Here is a 7,545-nt window from a genome sequence, read left to right on the forward strand (position 1 = left end):
TCTATGTATCCTTCAGGTACAGTTATAGAGCTTGTTTATTAATTTCCAGAAAGTATGGTAGGGGGCAATATGACAATTTTAAAACAATGTATATAATTATATTTCCCTGGGATTAGAATATTGTTTTCTGAAACATAATCATTTCCTCATAAAATATGACTTTAAGAGTAATAAGAATCTCATTTTGTTCAGCCATGCAATTAAAATTAAAATGTTTATACCAAACACCATTATGTTCTCTGAAACTTATAGACCCTGCAGTTGATTTTTAAAACTGTAAGCTTGCTTTGACAATGATGATTCCAATATTAGCTATACAATAGGGTTTGAGATCAAGAAAATGTAGTATACAGCAGTGACATAGTCTATAAGTGAGAAAAACTCACCTACATTGTCACATCAGCGTTAGTTTTTTTCATGCAAAATACTAAAATTCTTATAATAGGAATAAAATTAAGTCTATTCATTTACTTACACATGTTTAAAGGAAGAGCTGCCTGCCGCTGATGGTACTGGTGCTGTTACCTACCCGCCCCGGGAATTCCCCCAACCCCATCACCCCTCTATTGGAGGCACCGCTGCCACGGCTTTTTAGCACCCAGTTCCCTGAGAGCCATTGCTTTTAGATCTAGCTGCAGATTCAGATCCTGCTGGGAAAATGGCTCATGAATTTTCCGACTGATGCACTGCCTGAACCTACCCTGCCGAAACCTCTGCTGTGAGTAATACAGAACCTGGCCAACCTCCTCAAGGCTGGCTAGGTTCCAACCCTTGGAATCACCCAAGTACTCCACTTTCCATGTGTCTGGACTCCGCCACGTGTAACACCCTCACTTTCCATGTGCCTGGACTCCGCCACGTGTAACACCCTCCACTCTGCATTTTGGACCCACACCAACAGAATGCCTTCCTCTGTGCCTCCCACCAGACCACCTCCTGGACCCGTGGCATCCCTTCCTCCTTCTGGGCCGTGGCACCCCAACCTGGGGGTCCTTATCCAGCTCTAACTGTGCCGCGCCCTGGCTTAACAGGGCCGTAACCTACACAGACTTGTGCCTTTTCAAGAACTGCAAAGACAATACGGTGCACACACAGATCCAACTGCAGATGGTCCTTTAGGTCCATGGGGAACCGTGTATTCTGGACTGTGGGCCTGCGGAATGGGAGGGCAGTATCCTACCCCTAATATGCCACATCCGTCTCTGGGGCCATACTCTGATCCTCCTCCTCCCAAGCACCGGAGGCAGCACCACTTATTCCATGGGGCACTGTTCCAGCAGGAGTCAGGGGACCACCAGTGCCATACCCTGCCCCTTCAGGATCATATCCCTCATCAGGACTCTATTCCACTCCCCATAATCCTTTCCTAGTGGCTTCAGGACCTTCTGGTGCCACTCGGATGCCTGGTGGTGCCCATGTGAATGTTTAATTCATTTAACATGCATTAATATTCCCACAGGACTTCCCTGGTGGCTCAGATAGTAAAGAATTCACTTGCAATGTGGGAGACCTGGGTTCCATCCTTAGGTTGGGAAGATCCCCTGGAGAAGTGAACGTGCTACCCACTCCAGTATTCTGCCTGGAGAATCCCCATGGACAGAGGAGCCTGGTGGGCTACAGTCCATGGGGTCACAAAGAGTCAGACAAAACTGAGTGACTTTCACACACAAACACAATATTCCCACAAGCACAACTGAAATATTGTTTCCAGTTTGGGATGGAAGATCTAAACAACAACAATCTTAAAAAAAAAAAAAAAAAGATGTGTGTTTATAAAACAAGAGTAAATTTCACACTTCAGGCAAATTTAGGTAAAGCATTTAAAAGGATGAAAACAAAAACATTCCTTGGATTAAAACAGAAAGAAATCCCCAAAGATCCCAAAAGACTTTGTAATGTAGTAAGTAGTGTCCTCAACAACATCTTTGAGGTAAACTCAGAGATGTGTTTCACTGGACTTTTTTTTTTTTTTTTAACATTTCTTAGTAATGTTTTTTAGAACCACAACAAAGTACAAAGTTCAATAAAAGTAATTTCTGCCAGTCTGGCTACATATAGAGGTAGATTTTTTAGAGAATCCATGGCTCTGAATGTGTAATGTTGTCCATCTTTCATGCAGCTGTCCAAATGTTTCTCAGGCAAGATTTTGTTAGATCTTTAGCAGTTAGATCTCAAGATTATACTACTCTTCTGCATCGCCAATTATGTGTAATGTGTGTTTTACTGCCAGCCAATCTGTAGTGAGGTTGACGTCACAATTGAGGACCCTGTCTTGAGCAGAGTCAGAGTCTCCTTAGGGAAAAAATCCATTTATTCTTAAAGAAGTACTACCATAAGACCCAGCAATCCCACTCCTGGGTACACGCACTGAAGAAACTAGATCTAAAAGAGACACGTGCACCCCAATGTTCATCGCAGCACTGTTTATAATAGCCAGGACATGGAAGCAACCTAGATGCCCATCAGCAGACGAATGGATAAAGAAGCTATGGTACATATGCACCATGAAATACTACTCAGCCATTAAAAAGAATTCATTTGAATCAGTTCTAATGAGATGGATGAAACTGGAGCCCATTATACAGAATGAAGAAAGCCAGAAAGATAAAGACCAATACAGTATACTAACACATATATATGGAATTTTAAAAGATGGTAATGATAACCCTATATGCGAAACAGAAAAAAGAGACACAGATGTATAGAACAGACCTTGGGACTCTGTGGGAGAAGGCGAGGGTGGGATGTTCAGAGAGAAAAGCATTGAAACAAGTATACTATCAAGGGTGAAACATCACCAGCCCAGGTTGGATGCATGAGATAAGTGCTCAGGGCTAGTGCACTGGGAAGACTCAGAGGGATCGGATGGGGAGGGAGGTGGGAGGGGGGATCGGGATGGGGAACACATGTAAAACCATGGCTGATTCATGTCAATGTATGGCAAAAACCACTACAATATTGTAAAGTAATTAGGTTTCAGCTAATAAAAATAAATAAAAAAAGAAGTACTAATCAGATCTTCATCCAGATTAATCAACCATCCACTTCAACTGTAAGAGAGAAAATCTTAATAAAGTACTTTAAAATTTCTTTTCATTAGCATAAATACTATATATATACATATATATATACTAGCTTAAAATATATTTGTAAAATATGTACCAGAATAGGGAATAACTGAGATCATTTGGATTTATTAAGCAGTAATTTTATTTTAAGCCACAGCATCAGTTAATAAACTTCATTTACAAAATTAAAAAAAGAAAACAAGAATTAAAAATATATATATTTAGGTTTAGGCCTCCAAAATAATCTCAAGTTTTAGACACTGTTCAATCCAAAGACATGCTGCATTTTCTTCTTTAGTAATAGATCCTGAATTTCCGAGATAAAGTATGGTAATGTTCTTAAGGAAATTGAGTCCCTCCTTCAGACCTAGAGATAAAAAGAAGTTAGTTTAAAGTCTAATATAATTAACTAATGCATGCCAAGGCCATATAAATGCATGTATGGGATTCTCTTTGGGACTTCCAGAATTATTGCTCTTAGATAAAATAGTTAATTTGAACATCTCTGTCTCCAGAATATTTGCCATGTAAGTAATAAACAGTGTTATTATTTGTCATTTTATAAAATATTGTGAAAATATACCTCTTTTTGCTGCCATTAAGGCAGTTATGTCAAGAAAGCATTAGAATGTCAAACATTATATCCAATCTTTTTATAAATTTTCCCTTGATATGATGAATATATATTATTGAGAGAGATATAATTCCAAATTTGTAAAATTATCTAGAATCCATTGCCTCAAGGTTTGACTATCTTAATGAAAATAAAAGTTGATAATATATTTTTATAATCTCTTTAGATCCATAGACACATGTGTTAATATTGAATAGGTTAGAGTTTTCACTTATAAAAATAAAAATTGCGAATACAAAACTTACAAAATATTTTTATAAATTTAAGATTATTTTGAAAGATATTCTAGTTTAACTGCTAACATTATTGCATGGCTTCCTCATGGCTCAGAGGGTAAAGAATCTGCCTGCAATGTGGGAGACCCAGGTTTGATCCCTAGGTTGGGAAGATCTCTGGAGAAGGGAATGGCTACCCACTCTAGTATTCTTGCCTGGAGAAATCCAAGGACAGAGGAACCTGGCAGGCTCTAGTCCATGGGGTCACAAGGAGTTGGATATGACTGAGCAACTAACACTGTTATTGCATAGTTCAAGGAATTTTAGAACAAAAAGGATTGCCTCTGAGTAAGTAGAATAGGTTTATATAGAAACATTTGAGAGTATAAAATTGGGTTCCTTTAAGTCCAAAAAAAGAAAAATGTTTAAAGCTTTATTCTTCATACTTACAAATATAGTCAGTATGATTTTCTTGTGTTTATGGTAAGGCCCATTATGCCAGGGAATAGAACCATTTGTTATAGACTTTATATTACGGTTTAAGTCTCTTAAAAATAAAATAGACATTATTTAAATTTTAATAAAATATAGTTAACATCGTTAAACATTCTCATTAAAAGAAAATAAAATATTAAATACTTTGAGGGAAACACTCAATATCATAAAATTAATAAACAGGCAATAACATCTATAAACCTAATTCCTACTCTAAATGAAGTTTGAGAAACTTTGGTTAAGGAGATGCCAAAGAGTATAGCCAAGATTTTACTTAGAAAATGTTCTGATTCAATCTCCTTATCAATTATTAGTGTGTTCAGATTTTCCATTTCTTCATGACTTGGTCTTGGTAGGTTATAGGTAACTAGGAATTTGTTCATTTCTTCTACGTTATTCAATGTGTTGGTGTCTCTTATGAGTCTCTATGATCCACGTGTCTTCATTCCAAATCTCAAGCATAAGGAACAATGGCTCCCTGAGGCATGCTTTTCACCTGGCAAGCTTGAGAGAGCTGACAAAAAATTTACATATGTTTTAAAGTTTCAGCTAGAATTATACAACCATATTCCTTTAGTCAAAGTAAGTTACATGGCCAAGCCCAGGTAACTAGCAGTAGGCATTGCAGCATCACGTAATTATAGCATAAATAGGAAGTAAAGAGTTATGGATAATTATCTACCTGTCACAGATATTTCTTCTTTGCTTCCAAAGGGAAACAAGCAGGTTTATTATAGCATTCTTATGGGCCTTAGCTGAGATTATCCTAACATTGCAATGCTCCTTTATCCAAGGCCTCGCATATCAAAAAATATTATTCTAATGTTTTTCCCTTTCATAGGAGTATAATCCAAAATTGTGACTCTTACAGAAGTGATAACAAGATTACTTAAATGACCAATTTCACAAACAATATTTTCTCTCTCTTTTTAAAATAGCTTTGAAGTTAATATTTTGCTACAAGAATTAACCCAAACCTAACTTAGATTTTGACATTTTATGTAGTGTTATCAAAACTCTTAGAAAAAGAGCCTCAGAAATACTGAATCTTAGGTAGTGGTTATTCTAGTTTCTAGATTTTCCTCATGCAGATTATCTCTGTAAAAATAGTAATGAAAAAAATTTTACTGAAATATTTCAGGGCATATATATATATAAACTAAGAAACATTTGTTAAAAACTGTGGCCTAAAAAAATTAAATAACTATACATATATGAAAATGTATTTCTAGAAATATTTTTTAGGTCTTATTAAAATCTTTAAATTCCTTTAACATACACATGTTATATTCAGAACAAAGATATATCACAGAAAAGAAGCTATATCTTTATGTATACCTACAGACAGATATAGGCCAGTAGACATCACTGATCTGGACCTATTCTTGTTTTATAGTGTTTATGGAGTTTTCTCATTTATCCTGTAATATCTTTCAAAATGCTTTCAAAAATGCTTTTATTCAATATATATATCAAAGTGAGGGAGAAGCATCCCACAAGTACTCTTTCCTCTGGATATAAAATCTTGTATCAAAGAACAATTTCAGAGACTATGTTTAATATCTTGTTTTTCTCAAAGAGGGAATAGAATTTCAAGCTAATATGTTTGAAATATAAACTTAACAGACTCATAGCTAAGGCCAAATGCATTACTATATATTGCAACCAAAGGTCAAGTCTGTTACAAATTCTTTTGGGCTTACTTTCCTTAGTAAAAACTATTCTATAACTTTTCAAAGGCATTAAAATTTGTAGGAAATTACACATGCAGAATTATTAAAGCACATTATTATCAAAAAACCTTTTTCTCCTCCATTTTAGCCAATATTTGGTTTCTATGAAGAAAGTTACCACTCATGTTTGTATTGAGAAATTCTATTTCAAAAACCAACATAAGAAGGCTAACTTTTTTTTCAAGAAGCTCAATTGGAGTGATTTGGTATATCTGTATGATAATGGTTGAAGGGGATGAAAAGTGGTCAAATATAACATATTATATTTGGTGGGGACAACTGAAGGATAAAGTTTATAAAAAAAATAAATTTTGAAAAATGTATATGGAGACAATAAGTATAGTAGAAAAAAACCTAGAGAGTGAGTTAAGTATTGTCTATACATTGACAGCACCTCCTTTTTGAAAATAGATTACTTAAAGCAATTCATTTCAGTTACGGTAAAGATAACATAAACAGAGAGACATTTACTAACAAGATTTTGAGAAAAATTTTTTCTTAGAGAGCTATATAAAGTCAATGAAGGAATGCTACTAGTGATATTAAAGAAGATATAATAATAATAAATAAAATAACTTTAACACTGACTGATTAAAATAAAATCATGTAATGATTTTATTCACACTGTTAGAACTTTTCAAAAGATATGTATATAGCCTGAATACAACACGGCATATACTTAAGCACTCTATCACTTTTTTCATCTTGTGTGCTTAGACTTACCAGTCGCTATGTTATGATTAATGACAGACAATTCACAGATAAATAATTACATGTTTAACTCTAGATCATACTTACTTATATTTACATATATTGCATATATTCTTATGTAAGCAAGAGATGGCAAGAATACACAGAACTGTACAAAAAAGATTCTAATAACCCAGATAACCACGATGGTGTGATCACTCACCTAGAGCCAGACGTCCTGGAATGTGAAGTCAAGTGGGTCTTAGGAAATATCACTATGAACAAAGTTAGTGGAGGTAATGGAATTCCAACAGAGCTATTTAAAAGGTGATGCTGTGAAAGTGCCAGCAAATTTGGAAAACTCAGCAGTGGGCACAGGACTGGAAAAGGTCAGTTTTCATTCCAATCCCAAAGAAAATCAATGCCAAGGAATGTTCAAACTGCTGCACTCATCTCACAAACTAGGAAAGTAATGCTCAAAATTCTCCAAGCCAGGCTTTAACAGTATGTGATCCTAAAGCTTTCAGATATTCAAGCTGGATTTAGAAAAGGTAGAAGAACCAGAGATCAAATTGAAAACATCCATTGGATCATTGAAAAAGCAAGAGAATTCCAGAAAGATATCTACTTCTGTTTCATTGACTCTACCAAAGCATTTGACTGTGTGGATCACAACAAACTGTGGAAAATTCTTAAGAGATGGGAATACC

The 7,545-nt window shown here is 35.4% G+C and overlaps 1 pseudogene; it reads left to right on the plus strand.

The window, feature by feature from the left end:
- The first annotated feature begins 700 nt into the window (after positions 1 to 700).
- On the plus strand, positions 701 to 1,429 carry LOC110148631 (MAPK-interacting and spindle-stabilizing protein-like; annotated as a pseudogene).
- The last annotated feature ends 6,116 nt before the right edge of the window (positions 1,430 to 7,545 follow it).

This window comes from Odocoileus virginianus, chromosome 14, assembly GCF_023699985.2.
Source record: "Odocoileus virginianus isolate 20LAN1187 ecotype Illinois chromosome 14, Ovbor_1.2, whole genome shotgun sequence".
Taxonomy (NCBI): Eukaryota; Metazoa; Chordata; class Mammalia; order Artiodactyla; family Cervidae; genus Odocoileus; species Odocoileus virginianus.